A 15,732-nucleotide genomic window follows, 5' to 3' on the forward strand; every position below is an offset into this window, starting at 1 on the left:
CGCGCCAGAGCGGGCGCTGGGGCTAAGCCGGTGCTGAGACCACCCCAGCGCCAAAAATGCCCGCTCGAGGCGGCCCACCAGCTCTGTTCCCGGGGACGACCCCTTCGCCCGGGAGGAAGGGGCCACCCGGACGGTGGGCTGCCTCCCTCGCCTGGACTCAGAGCCCCTGCTCTGGGTGAACCAGAGGCGCTCTCCCCACCCGAGGAACTGGAATCCGGGTGGCTGGATGCGACTGTGGGGCGGCAGGCAGTTTCGGGCTGGCGACAGGGAGAGGAGTGACCGTGGCCCGCGCCCCCACTCCCGCGCTCCTCGGTAGCGCGGGGAACCCCTAGCCGGGTCTGCACTGGGGAGGGATGGGGGCCGCGAGTCCGGGATCGCGAGTCCGCGGGCGACGTGGGGTTCTGGGGCCGGGGCCCGGGCTTGGGGGCGCGTGGGCCAGAGCGTGGCTTCCGAGCCCAGCGAGCCTTCTGGTCGTGCCTCGGGCACGACGGCAAAAGTGGGAGGAAGCCAAGCCAAGGGAGGAGGATGCTGGGCGACAGCGAGACGTTTTCTTTTTAACAACGCTCCTTGGACCCGCTTTCTGACTCCAGGGCCCCGTTGAGGATATCCGGCGGCCGCTCGGACCCGGCCCTGCCACCGGCGCTTTCCCAGCATCAGGGCCCTTCTATCCTTGAGGGGCGAGCGGGACAGACACTTGAGGGACAGACACTTTTTGTCTGTCCTCGCCGCCAAGGCCGCCCAGCTGGCAAGGATGCCCAGCTGACCTCTCACCCGGCCTGGGCTCTTCCACCTCCTGCCCGCACCGCTTTGGGAACTAGCAGGGGACCTTGGGAATCAGCCCGGGACCCCAACCTTCTTCCTCTTGCCCGACGCCCTGGTCCATCTGCCCACTCCCCACTCTGGCTTTGGTGGTCTCTCATTGAACCTCTTTCCCCAGTTTAGGACCCGCTGGAAGGGGTCCTAAGATGAAACTCGGCAGCAGCGCGTACTGTAGGGACCTAGGAGCTGAACAACCTGCTCCAATTCAGTTCGGTATGAGAACTTTCCGCGGCATCTTGGAATGCTGCGGAAGTTTACAAACAAAAAAAGGAAAGAGAAAAATTGGGGGCGGGGGGGTCGCGGAAGCGATCTGGAAGTTAGGCAGCGTGAACTCCATCTGCTTTGAGCAGTAGTTCTCAGGGCTGGAGTCCAGCTCCCCCAAGTTGGACACCTGAACTTTGATGTAATGTCTAGACTTGCAGATTTAAAACTTTAATGCCAGAGGGGTCACTTGATTTAACCAGTTGAAAACAGTGAAATCCTGAGTCACTCTCTGACCCTGATACTTATTAGGAATTTAGGTATTTGAGGTCTTATATGAAAAAAGGTTAATTTTTTTTTTCAATATCCCTTTCAATTCCCTTCTCCAAGATCAGATTAATACAGTTAATGCTATCTGGGCTTCCCAGGTGACGCTAGTGATAAAGAACCTGCCTGCCAATGTAGGAGATGTAAAAGACCCGGTTCGATTCCTGGATGGAAAAGATTCCTCTGGAGAAGCAAATTATAGCCCAATCCAGTATTCTTGTTTGGAGAATCTCCATGGACAGAGGAGCCTGGCAGGCTATGGTCCATAGGGTCGCAGAGTCAGACACAACTGAAGCGACTTAGCAGGCATGCACGTGACATCTTAAAGAAAGTACAGGGCTAGAATTTTCAGCCAGTTTTAACTGGGCACTTTTATTTTAAGATCGTTTTGGCTTTTTATTTTTGACACAGGAAATAATTTAATTCCTTCAAAACCCCCTTGGTTTTGGCCGATATTTTTTAAGTTATTAAATTAATGGGTTGAATTTTGTTGTTAACTGCATAAGAGGCAGAACCAACACTTGTTCTATCGAACTGTCATATGGTGAATCTTTACTGTGTGTGGTAGTGTCATTGAACACAATTTTGACTGCATATATGTAAATGTAGAGTAAATGTAGTGAGATTTTCTTTCTTCCGAAATGAAGCTCAGAGGCAAAAAATTACAATGCAAATTTAATGATCTTAAAATCTCTCGTGTAAGTGACTAGTTTTTCAAAACAGAACCACCTTATTGTTGGGAAGTAGTATCACTCAATGCATTTGCCCTATATTTGTGGACTGTTATTAAAAATGTTAATGAAATAAATGATACAAATAAATAGAAATTCAGATTTAAAATTAAATGAGATTTTTATTCCTAGAATAGTGCTGTCTTGAAGTTTACTTTCTGTGTATTTATGACTAACTCCATTATTAAACATTTAGCCCATTTTTGTGCTTTGTTTTTCAAACTTTTGAAACATAAATTTTTATCAACATTCCAGAAGCAAGGTCTATCTTATCTGTAAGGGGAGTGTGAGAATTACATAAAAGAAGCTTTGTAAGTTGTTTAGTAGAATATGTGGAATTTATTAAGCACTCTATAAACACTCATTCCTCTTTTTACTTCTGTTCGCATGAAAAGTAACAAATTGATTTTGATACAAACCATGCTGGGAAGTCTTAACAGTCTTGGATGGTCCTTGGAGAGGCAGCTGTTTTGAATTCCTGCAGTTTGTTCTGAGCAAGATATGGACCTCTTAACCATTTTTTTAAAGTGCTCAACCAAAGTTCTGTAAGTCAGGAAAATTAAACTGTTTGTAAAATTGGAGACATTGGAGAAGTTCCCTACATTAAGAGGTTTTTCTTGGTTTGGGAAATTATTGAGAAAAAAAACGGGTCACCCCAGATTCTTATGACAGAATGCAAATTCTTAGAAGCCAGAACACCTCAGTTTCTCAAATCTTTTTAAAGGGAAGGGGAGATATTTACCTCACAGGGTAGTTATGAGACCTAATGGGGCATGTCTGTCAAGGGTTTGTCATGCTCAATAAATATCAGTTCCTTTCGTTTATTTATTTTTGGTTGCACTGAGTCTTTGTTGCTGCTTGCAGGCTTTCTCTAGTTGTGGTGAGTGGGGGCTACTCTTCGCTGTGGTGCATGGGCTTCTCATTGGGGTGGCTTCTCTTGTCGTGGAGCGGGGGCTCTAGGTAAATGGGCTCCGTAGTGGCGGCTTGCAGGCTCTATAGAGCACAGGCTCGCTAATGTGGTCCATGGACTTTAGTTGCTCTTCAGGCTTGTGGAGTCTTCCCCGCCAGGGATTGAACCTGTGTCCCCTACACTGACATTCTTAGCCCCTGTACCACCAGGGAAGTCCTTTTTGTGATGTGCTTTTGTTTTCATATATTCTAGTACTTTTATTTTGAGAATAACAAGCTTGAAATGATTTTCCTCAATATATTGAACCTCACTTATTGATGATATATATCCAATGTTACCTAACTGAAATGATTATTTTAATGTTATTATGTCTTACTGTGCATTTTTTTTTTTTTTTTTTGCTAGGAGCAAGGCATTTTCTTGGCCTTTAGCATAGCTAATTATGCAGTAAGGTACCAGCTGCCCTGAACCAAATATCTTCTCTGCATTAAAGATACCACTGTGTCTAATTGTTTCTTCTTTCCTGATTTCTTGCTGTGCAGTTCTTAATTTCCCACCAATCCTATCTCCCTCCATTGTATCACTTTTGCTCAGTATCTTTTTTCCAGCTGGGAGTCTTACACTCTTAGATATCTGTACTGTTGTCCTTGGACTGTTTACATAGAAATCTGCCCCCTCCTTTCATTTGTGAAACATTTATTGAGATTCTATTGTATTCAAGCCACTGGAACTGCTTGGACAAAATAAAAATGATCAGCCCACATTCCCTGGGCAGGAGTGCTGAATTCCGTGGGAAAGACAAATGATTGTACTATATGCTGATAAGTGGTATAATACAGACAGCCCAGAGTAGTGGAAACAGAGAAATACAAGCAACACTTGTTTATGAGGCCTATAAGGCATACACTAAACTGAATGAAAATGATAATCTGTTGTGTAATACAAGGAGCAGAAGATTTCTGTCTGGAGACATCTTCCATTATTCAAGTGGTCTTGGTCAAGTGAATCACTCTATCTAGATATCCCATTCCTTGAGTGTAAAGCAAAAGTTTGGGACAAGACCATGGTTTCCAAAGTGTATTTTATAGAATATTACTAGTGTGCAGATAAATAGCTCCATGATCAAATACATTTGTGATTACTGGGTGAAACCAAATTAGGCCGATTTGTTTATTGCTGAAATTTCTCAGTTTTTGATTGGATATTGTAAACATACATCTTTAAGAGGGGAATGTAATTCTTTACATTTTTTTATACCATAGAATCCTTTTGTATCAGAAATTAACTGCTACATAACATTTCAAGAAATATTTAACCTTTAGGTCTATGATTCACTGCGAGTTTATTGCTATATGGAACATAAAATGAGGGAAGTGATTTTTTTTTTGTATGTATAAGATTATCCAATTTTTACAGCGCCATTTATTGAAAATATTATCTGTGTCACCTCAGTGGAAAATCAGTTGACCATACATGTATGGGTCAACTTATGGACCCTCTGTTCTGTTCTGTTGATTGCTGTGTCTATCCTTTTGGCAGTACTATTATATCTTGATTACCTTTATGATAAATCTTGAAATCAGATAGTGTAAGTTTTTAACTTTGCCACTCTTTTTCAAAATTGTTTTGTCTATTCTAGGTCCTTTGCATATCAATTATGAATCTTAGAATCAGTTTATCAATTTTTACTGGAAAGCCTCCTAGGATTTTGGTTGGTATTGTGTTGAATCTATTCCTCAACTCGAGGAGAACTGACATCATATCAATATTGAGTCTTCCAGCTCATGAGGATAGTATCTTTTTCTATTTAACCCGTCTTTAATTATGCTTAGTGATCTTTCATAGTCTTGCAGTTTTCAATGTCTAGGTCTTGCACATTTTTCATTCCATCTATCCCTAAGTATCTCATATTTTAATGCAGTTTTAAATTATTTTGAAAATCTAAGTGTCTGACTAATATATGAAACTACAATTGACTCTTGTATGTTGACTTTATATGCTGTAACCTTTCTAGGCTCATTTGTTAATTGTTGTAGCTTTCTTGTATTAATACATTCTTTAAGATTTTCAGTTTCAATAATTTATCATCTTTGAATAATGAGGACATAACATTTTCCTTTCTACCCTAGATGCATGTTTTTGTCTTACTGCTCTGACTAGAATTTCTAGTATAATATTGAATACAAGTGGTAAAAGTGGATAGCTTTGATTTGTTCCTGATGTTAGGGGAAAATCATTCAGTTTCTCATTAAATATGATGTTAGCTATAGGATTTTCTTCAGACTGAGGAAGACCCCTTCTAGTCTAAGAGATTTTATGCTTTTGCTAAGAAATTTTATGCTTTTGTCCAATGCTTTCTGTGTCTAATGAGATGATTATGTATTTTCTTTATTCTTTTATTAATATGGTGAATTACAGTGATTGATTTTCTTTTTATAATTGAAGTAAAATTTACAATGTTGTATTAGTTTTAAGTGTATAGTAAAGTGATTTAGTTATACATATACATATTATTTTTTGTTTTTAATAGATTTTTAATTGAAGTATGATTGACTTACAATGTCATGTTAATTTTAGGTGTACTGCAAAGTCTTTCAGCTATATATATATGCACATGTGTGCATATATATTCTTTTTCAGATTCTTTTCCCATATAGGTTGCTACAAAATATTGAGTATAGTTCCTGTGCTGTACAGTTAGGTCCTTGTTATTAATTTGTTTAATGTATAATAGTGTGTATTTGTTAATCCCAAACTCCAAATTTATCCCTTCCCTCTACTTGCCCCTTTGGTAACCATAAGTTTGCTTTCTATGTCTGTGAGTCTATTTCTGTTTATAAATAAGTTCATTTGTATCATTTTTTAAGATTCCTCGAGGTGATATCATATATTTGTTTTTCTCTGACTTACTTCACTTAATATGATAATCTCTAGGTCCATCCATGTTGCTGCAAATGGCATTATTTCATTCTTTTTTGGCTGAGTAATATTCCATTGTGTATATACCACATCTTCTTTATCCATTTATTGATGGACATTTAGGTAGCTTCCATGTCTTGACTATTGTAAATAGTGCTACTGTGAACACTAGATACTTGTATCTTTTCAGATTACAGTTTTGTCTGCATAAATGCCCAGGAATGGATTGTAGGATCATATGGTAGTTCTATTTTTAGTTTCTTAAGGAACTTCCATACTGTTCTCAATAGTGACTGTACCAATTTATATTTCTACCAACAATATAGGAGAGTTTCTTGTTCTCCACACCATCCCCAATATTTATTGTTTGTGGACTTTTTGATGATGGTCATCCTGAATGGCGTGAAGTGATACCTCATTATAGTTTTGATTTGCATTTCTTTAGTAATTAGTGATATTGAGCATCTTTTTGTCATTTGGCCATCTGTATGTCTTCTCTGAAGAAATGTCTATTTAGATCTCCTGCCCATTTTTTGGTGGGTTGTTTGTTTTTTTTATATTAAGCTATATCAGCTGATTGTGTATTTTGGAAATTAATTACTTGTTGGTCACATCATTTGCAAATATTTCTGCCCATTCTGTGGGTTGCCTTTTCATTTTGTTTGATGGTTTTCTTTTGCTGTGCAAAAGCTTTTAAATTTAATTAGGTCTCATTTGTTTATTTTTGTTTTTATTTCCATTACTGTAGGAGACAATCCAAAAAAAAAATGTTGCTGTGATTTATGTCAAAGAGTGTTCTGCCTATGTTTTCCTCTAGGGAGTTTTATAGTATCTGATTTTACATGTAGGTCTTTAATCTATTTTGAGTTTATTTTTGTATATGATGTTAGAGGATGTTCTAATTTCATTCTTTTACATGTAGCTGTCCATTTTCCCAGCACCACTTATTGAAGAGACTTTTACTCCATTGTATATTCTTGCCTCCTTTGTTGTACACTGTGCCGTGCGCTTAGTCGCTCAGTCGTGTCCGACTCTTTTGTGACCCCATGGACTGTAGCCCGCCAGGCTCCTCTGTCCATGGGGATTTCTCTAGGCAAGAATACTGGAGTGGGTTGCCATGCCCTCCTCCAGGGGATCTTCCCAACCCAGGGATCAAACCCAGGTCTCCCACATTGCAGGTGGATTCTTTACCATCTGAGCCACCAGGGAAGCCCAAGAATACTGGAGTGGGTAGCCTATCCCTTCTCCAGGGGAACTTCCTGACCCAGGAATCAAACTGGGGTCTCCTGCATTGTAGGCAGATTCTTTACCAGCTGAGCTACCCAGGAAGCCCTTGTTGTACATTAATTGATCTTAAGTGCATGGGTTTATTTCTGGGCTTTCTATCCTCTTCCATTGATCTATATGTCTGTTTTTGTGCCAGGGCTATACTGTTTTGATTACAGTGATTGATTTTTGATTGTCAAACATAATTTGCATTCTTCAGATAAATCCCATGTAGTCATGATGAAGTATCCTTTTTACATATTGCTAGACTTCACTTGCTAAAATTTTGCTAAAAATTTTTGCATGTAAGTTCTTGAGGAATCTTGTTCTTCGTTTTCTTTCTTATAATGTCTTTGATTTTGATTCTGGAGTAATGCAGGTCTCATATGATGGGCTGGAAAGTAATTTTGTAGCTTCTATTTTCTGGAAGAGTTTGTGTAGAATTGCAATAATTTCTTACTAAATGCTCAGGAACATTCACCAGTGACATCATCTGGGCCTAAAGTTTCTTTTGTGGAAAAGTTTTTAAACTACAAATTAATGTTTGTAATAGTCGTAGGGCTAGTTGGGTTGTTGATTTCTTCTTTTGGAAGCTTTTTAAAAATATTTTAAGTTAATTTTTATTGGAGTATAGTTGCCATACAGTGTTAATTTCTGCTGTACAGCCAAGTGAATCAGCTACATGTATACTTATATTTCGTTTTTTCTCTTTTGGATTTCCTTCCCATTTAGGTCACTACAGAGCATTAAGTAGAGTTCCCTGTGCTATACAATAGGTTCTCATTAGTTATCTATTTTATCCTACTAGCGTATATTTGTCAACCCCAGTCTCTCAATTCAACCCACCTTCCCCACCAGTATCCGTATGTCCGTTACTGCGTTACTGATTTCTTTTCTTTTTTTAGAGATTGATTGATTTATTTTTAGCTGCACTGGGTCTTCATTGCTACACTCAAGCTTTGTCTAGCTGTAGTGTGTGGGGGCTACTGTTCGTTGCAGCGCACGGACTTTTCACTGCAGTGGCTTCTCTTGTTGCAGAGCACAGGCTCTAGAGTGTGGGCTTAGTAGTTGTGGCACACAGGCTTAGTTGCCCTGAGGCATGTGGATCTTCCCAGATCAGGGATCAAACCGGTGTCCCTTGCATTGCAAGGCAGATTCTTAACCACTGGACCACCAGGGAAGCCCCTGATTTCTTCTTGAATGAACTTTGATAGTTTGTGTATTTAAAACAATTTTTCCATTTATCCTTTTCATTATCAAATTTATTATCATAAAGCTGTTGATAGTATTTCCTTATCATTTTACATTCGTACTAGTTAGCTATTTCTAAGTAATAAATTACCCAAAACTTAACAACTTAAAACAATACATATTTATTATCTCACAGATTCTTCAGTTCAGGAATTTGGGTACAGCTTAGCTGGCCTTCCCTGGTGGCTCAGACGGTAAAGAATCTGCCTGCAGTGTAGGAGACCCAGGTTCGATCCCTGGGTTGGGAAGATCTCCTGGAGAAGAGAATGGCAGCCCACTCCAGTATTCTTGCCTGGTAGGCTACAGTCCATTGGGTCACAAATTCAGACACGACTGAGCAACTTAACACTTTCACTTTCACTAGCTGGATCCTCAGTTCAAGTTCTCCCATAAGACTGTAATCAAAGTGTCAGCCAGGGCCAGGGTCTCATCTGAAGACTTGGCTGGGGAAGAATCCAATTCTATGCTCACATGAGTGTTAACAGGATTCAGTTCCCTGTGGGTTGTTAAACTGAGGTCCTCAGTTTTTTGCCGGATGTTTGCAAGAGGTGGCCCTCAGTTCTTTGCCATGTTATCTCTCCAGCACGGCAGCTTGTTTCATTCAAGTCAGCCATAGAGGGTAGCAAGATGGAGTCATAGCCTAGTTATGGAAATGACATCCCCCTACCTTTGCCATATTTTACTGGTTAGAAGCAAGTCACAAGGTCAGTTCACACTCAAGGGGAGAGGACTACACAGGAGCATGAATACTAGGAGGCAGGGATCAATGGGGATCATTTTATTTTATTTTATTTTAGAGTCTTTTTTTTCCATTTATTTTTATTAGTTGGAGGCTAATTACCTTACAATATTGTACTGGTTTTTGTCATACATTGACATGAATTAGCCATGGATTTACATGTATTCCCCATCCCGATCCCGCCTCCCAACTCCCTCTCCACCCAATCCTTCTGGGTCTTCCCAGTGCACCAGCCCCGAGCACTTGTCTCACGCATCCAACCTGGGCTGGTGATCTATTTCACCCTAGATAATATACATGTTTCGATGCTGTTCTCTTGAAACATCCCACCCTCGCCTTCTCATGGGGATCATTTTAGACACAATATTTGTAGGATCTATGTTTTATAGTTTATTGACATTCTCAAAGAACCAGCTTTTCTTTGTTTTTCTGTTTTCACGGTGTTTGAATTCTGTCATCTTTATGTTGGGTTTATTTGCTTTCTTTAATTTGCTTTTTATCTTTTAATTTGTTTTTTCTTTTTTGGCCATACCATGAGGCATGCAGGATGTTAGTTCCTTGACCAGGGATCAAGCCCATTTCCCCTGCAGTGGAAGCGCAGAGTCCTGACCACTAGACCACCAGGAAAATCCCTTTTAATTTTTTAATGTGAAAGCTAAGGTCATTGTTTCCAGGTCCTTAATGTTTTCTAATATAGACATTTAGTGCTATAAACTTTCTTCTAACAATTGCTTTAGCTACATCCTATAAATTTTTCTGATTTCATTTTCTTTTTAGCAGTAGAATTTTTATTTTTATTGAGGAACAATTGGCATATAACATACTAATTTCAGATGTACTGCATAATGATTTAATATTTGTATATATTGTAAAATGTTCACCACAATAAGTCTGCTTATTTGCGTATTCATAATTTTCAGTTGTTAACAACTGGCCATGACTAGAAACCTCAGCACCCTAACATTCTAGTTGACTCAAGCAATGAAAACGGGTTCATGTCATCAATCTTGATATTTCTGTGCAAAGCAACCCTAACAAGATGATACAACAGTGTCTGCTACTCCAGGTGTACACAACAAAATCATCAATCCATTGGTGATATAAAGAACACTCTGACAGACCCATTCTTTTGGGTTGGCTAAGGATCAGTCATGGTTCTCTTGGCGACAGGCAAGGAGTAAGTTACCAAGCCTGCTGTGTGAACTCTGTACCCACAACACGCAAGCATGAGATTTCCCTATTAACTCTTGCAGTTTGAGGCACAGGTCTCAGTGATGGGGCAGTGAAAGAGGGTCAGGGATTGGGTACCATTTGGGTCTATAATCACATATAACCTGGGGCCATTTGTTTTAATGGAAATTACTCTCTTCTTCATTTAAAAATATGAAGAATAGATACTTCTGCTTTTTGTGGGTTTGCTCTTTCCTGATAATGTCAACTTTCTCAGACTCTTAGAATAAAATCCAACGTTGTCACCGGGATGTTACAGCCCTATCTGGTTTGCCCCAACTCTTTTATGTTTCTGACCTCATCTCTAACTTCTGTCCCTCTTTATCCATCTGCTCCAGCCACTCTGGTGATCTGGATGTTCCTCAAACACACCAGGCTCACTCCTGCTTAGGGGCCTTTGCTATTGCTCTTCTCTTTGCCTAGAATGTTCTCAAAGATCCTTGGAGCTCCCTCTCTCACCTCTTTCCCACCTCTCCTCAAATATCATTTCATTAGAGAAGCCTTCCTGACCATTTAATCTGAGACAGCAGCCCCTGCCATTCTCTGCCTCCTTTCCTTGCTTCATTTTTCTTTACACTTGATAAAATGTTATTAACCTGAATATTTGCTTCCTTTTTGCCTGCTCCTCCCTCAGCCAGACTGTCTGCTCCATGGGGGCAGGGGCTGTTTTTAATTCATCACTAGATTTCCCATGCCCAGCAGAGTACCTGGCACACAGTAGGTGCTTGTAGGTACTTATCAGTGAATTAATGAATGAATCTGATCTATAGACATATGTCTATCTATCTAGATGTATTTATATATATATCCATAGATATAGAGATGGAAGGCATTTAGAACACAAGATTCTTTATCCTCAGCTCCAGACTATAGAGGAAAAAAGCTCAACTAAAGTCAACTTTTCTTTCAGGATTTGAGTATGCAAATGTATTTAATATCATAAAATCTCTTTTATAAAGATGATTTTTTTTTCTTTACTGTTTTCAGATTGGAAGTGACACTTTCGGAAAAGAAAATGTAAGCAGTGCAGAAAGGACTCAGAAAGTGAAGGTCCTCTGGACTGAAGGTGAGGACAGAGAGCAGGCCTGGAGACTGAACTGCACAGCGCACTGGCATGGGACACGGGAAACTGCAGCTGCCTTAGGGCAGTGGTGTCCACAGGGCTCATCAGAATGTCCCCACAGGAAAACTGGCCACATCAGACTGTCTTGCTTTGCTGCTTGTTGTCTTCTGTCTATTTTTCTAGGAAAATGCCTTTCAGTGTTTGTATTTTTTTTAAAGTTATGAAGCTTGTTGTATACTAAAGAGCTTTTAGTCTGTCAATTTTTATTGTGTTGTCAGTTCTAATAATCCTTTTCTTTTGTTGTCTCTGCCTCTGATAGCATGCTTAGAAACACTTTTTCAGCCCCAGGGTTTTAAAAGTGTTCACTTGAATTTTCTTCTACTACTGTCATGGTTTGATTTTCTTTTTCATGTTTAAATTTTCAGGGGACCTGGAATTTACTTGGTGAAAAGGCAAGTCTGGAATGCTTGTGGTGTGCCGGGTTTTATTCCAAGTGCCTTACATGGATCATCACATTTGAATGCTCAGAAACTCAGGAGGTGGGTGCTAATAGGAGTGCTGTTTTCACAGGGGAGGAAATTTAGGAACAGGCAGGGTGGGTACTTGTCCAAGACCACACAGCTGGTGAAACCTAGCCCATCAGTGGGAAAGCCTAAACAGGATTAAGGAATAGAGTCGGCATGTGAAAAGTTTCTGAACTATAGTAGTCAATAGAAGGTAGAGTTTATTACTGCTATTATTATTATTACACGGTTCTCATAAACTTAATTTCTGATGGCTGCAAATTATTTGAAAAATAGTGTATATTTAAGGCAAGCACAACTCTAAAATACTATTCCTTCAAAAACATGTTTAGAATTCCATGGTAACAAAACCTTTATTTTAAGAAACAGTTGTCATAAAAATAAATTCAGAAAGAACATTTATCAACATGTGAAGAGTTTTATAGGATAATGGGATTATAGATTTTTACAAAAATCTTATCTCTGTACTCCAGTTTTCTTAAAAGAGCGTATTTTTAAAATGTTCTGATCAGAAATAAAGCCACAATAACTGTTCTTGTTTTTTTTAGAAAAGCTATAACAAAATAATGAAGCTGCTATGAAAAGCAGTTTGGTGGTTCCTTGAAAAGTTTAATATAGAATTACCATATCACCCAACATTTCCACTTCTAGGTGTAGGCCAAAGAATTCAAAGCAAGGAGTCAACCAATACAATTCAAAGCAAGGAGTCAACCAGTACAATTCAAAGCAAGGAGTCATAGATTCTTGTACACCAGTTTTCAAAGCAGCATTATTTACATTGACCAAAAGGTGAAAACAACCCAAATGTCCATCACCATATGAATGGATAAGCAATATGTGATACATATATCAGTTCAGTTCACTTCATTCGCTCAGTGGTGTCCAACTCTTTGTGACCCCAGGGACTGCAGCACGCCAGGCTTCCCTATCCATCACCAACTCCCGGAGCTTATTCAAACTCATGTCCATCGAGTCGGTGATGCCATCCAACCATCTCATCCTCTGTCGTCCCCTTCTCCCCTCCTGCCTTCAATCTTTCCCAGCATCAGGGTCTTTTCCAATGAGTCAATTCTTCACATCACATCAGGTGGCCAAAGTATCAGAGTTTCAGCTTCAGCATCAGTCCTTCCAATGAGCATTCAGGACTGATTTCCTTTAGGATGGACTGGTTTGATCTCCTTGCCATCCAAGGGACTCTCAAGGTTTTCTCCAACACCACAGATCAAAAGCACCAATACTTCAGCACTCAGTTTTCTTTATAGTCCAACTCTCACATCTGTACATGACTACTGGAAAAACCATAGCTTTGACTAGATGGATCTTTGTCAGCAAAGTGATGTCTCTGCTTTTAATACACTGTCTAGGTTTGTCATAGCTTTTCTTCCAAGGAGCAAGCATCTTTTAATTTCATGGCTGCAATCACCATCTGCAGTGATTTTGGAGCCCCCAAAAATAAAGTCTCTCACTGTTTCCATTGTTTCCCCATCTATTTGCCATGAAGTGATGGGACCAGATGCCATGATCTTAGTTTTCTGAATGTTGAGTTTTAAGCCAGTTTTTTTCACTCTCCTCTTTCACTTTCATCAAGAGGCTCTTTAGTTCTTCTTCACTTTCTGCCATAAAGGTGGTATCATCTGCATATCTGAGGTTATTGATATTTCTCCCAGAAATCTTGATTCCAGCTTGTGCTTCATCCAGCCCGGCATTTTGCATGATGTACTCTGCATGTAAGTTAAATAAGCAGGGTGACAATATACAGCCTTGACGTACTCCTTTCCCAATTTGGAACCAGTCTGTTGTTCCATGTCCAGTTCTAATTGTTGCTTCTTGAGCTGCATACAGATTTCTCAGGAAGCAGGTAAGGTGGTCTGGTATTCCCATCTCTTTAAGAATTTTCCACAGTTTGTTGTGATCCACAGAGTCAAAGGCTTTGGCATAGTCAATAAAGCAGAAGTAGATGTTTTTCTGGAATTCTCTTGCTTTTTCTATGATCCAACAGATGTTGGCAATTTGATCTCTGGTTCCTCTGCCTTTTCTAAATCCAGCTTGAATATCTGGAAGTTCTCAGTTCATGTACTGTTGAAGCCTAGCTTGAAGGATTTTGAGCATTACTTTGCTAGCATGTGAGATGAGTGCAATTGTGCAGTAGTTTGAACATTCTTTGGCATTTGCCTTTTCTTTGGTTTTGGAATGAAAGCTGACTTTTTACAGTCCTGTGGACACTGCTGAGTTTTCCAAATTTACTACCATATTGAACTGAACTGATTGAGTGCAGCATTTTCACAGCATCATCTGTTAGGATTTGAAATAGCTCAGCTGGAATTTCATCACCTATATGAGCTTTATTCATAGTGATGCTTCCTAAGGCCCTCTTGCCTTTGGAATCCAGGATGTCTGGTTCTAGGTGAGTGATCACACCATCGTGGTTATCCAGGTCAGTAAGATCTTTTTGGTATAGTTCTTCTTGCCACCTCTTCTTAATATCTTCTGCTTCTGTTAGGTCCTTACCTTTTCTGTCCTTTTATTGTGCCCATGTTTGCATGAAATGTTCCCTTGGCATCTCTAATTTTCTTGAAGAGATCTCTAGTCTTTCCCATTCTATTATTTTCCTCTGTTTCTTTGCATTGATCACTGAGGAAGGCTTTCTTATCTCTCCTTGCTATTCTTTGGAACTCTGCATTCAAATGGGTATATCTTTCCTTTTCTCCTTTGCCTTTAGCTTCTCTTTTTTTCTCAGCTATTTGTAAGGCCTCCTCAGACAACCATTTTGCCTTTTTGCATTTCTTTTTCTTGGGGATGGTCTTGATCACTGCCTCCTGTACAATGTCATGAACCTCTGTCCATAGTTCTTCAGGCACTCTATCAGATCTAATCCTTGAATCTATTTGTCACTTCCACTGTATAATCATAAGGGATTTGATTTAGGTCATACCTGAATGGTCTAGTGGTTTTCCCTACTTTCTTCAATTTAAGTCTGAATTTGGCAATAAGGAGTTCATGATCTGAGCCAGTCAGCTCCCAGTCTTGTTTTTGCTGACTATATAGAATTTCTTCATCTTTGGCTGATTTCAGTATTGAACATCTGGTGATGTCCATGTGTAGAGTCTTCTCTTGTGTTGTTGGAAGAGGGTGTTTGCTATGACTAGTGTGTTCTCTTGGCAAAACTCTGTTAGCCTTTGACCTGCTTCATTCTGTACTCCAAGGCCAAATTTGCCTGTTACTTCAGGTATCTCTTGACTTCCTACTTTTGCATTCCAGTCCCCTATAATGAAAAGAATATCTAAAGGGTGTTAGTTCTAAAAGGTCTTGTAGGTCTTCATAGAACCATTCAGCTTCAGTTTCTTCAGCATTACTGGTCGGGGCATAGACTTGGATTACTGTGATATTGAATGGTTTGCCTTGGAAACGAACAGAGATCATTCTGTCGTTTTTGAGATTGCATCCAAGTACTGCATTTCGGACTCTTTTGTTGACTATGATGGCTACTCCATTTCTTCTAAGGGATTCCTGCCCACAGTAGTAGATATAATGGTCATCTGAGTTAAATCCACCCATTCCAGTCCATTTTAGTTCGCTGATTCCTAAAATGTCAATGTTCACTCTTGCCATCTCCTGTTTGACCACTTCCAATTTGCCTTGATTCATGGACCTAACATTCCAGATTCCTATGCAGTATTGCTCTTTACAGCATCAGACTTTACTTCCATCACCAGTCATGTCCACAACTGGGTGTTGTTTTCGCTTTCTGTCTG

The sequence above is a fragment of the Odocoileus virginianus genome, unplaced genomic scaffold, assembly GCF_023699985.2.
Source record: "Odocoileus virginianus isolate 20LAN1187 ecotype Illinois unplaced genomic scaffold, Ovbor_1.2 Unplaced_Scaffold_2, whole genome shotgun sequence".
Taxonomy (NCBI): Eukaryota; Metazoa; Chordata; class Mammalia; order Artiodactyla; family Cervidae; genus Odocoileus; species Odocoileus virginianus.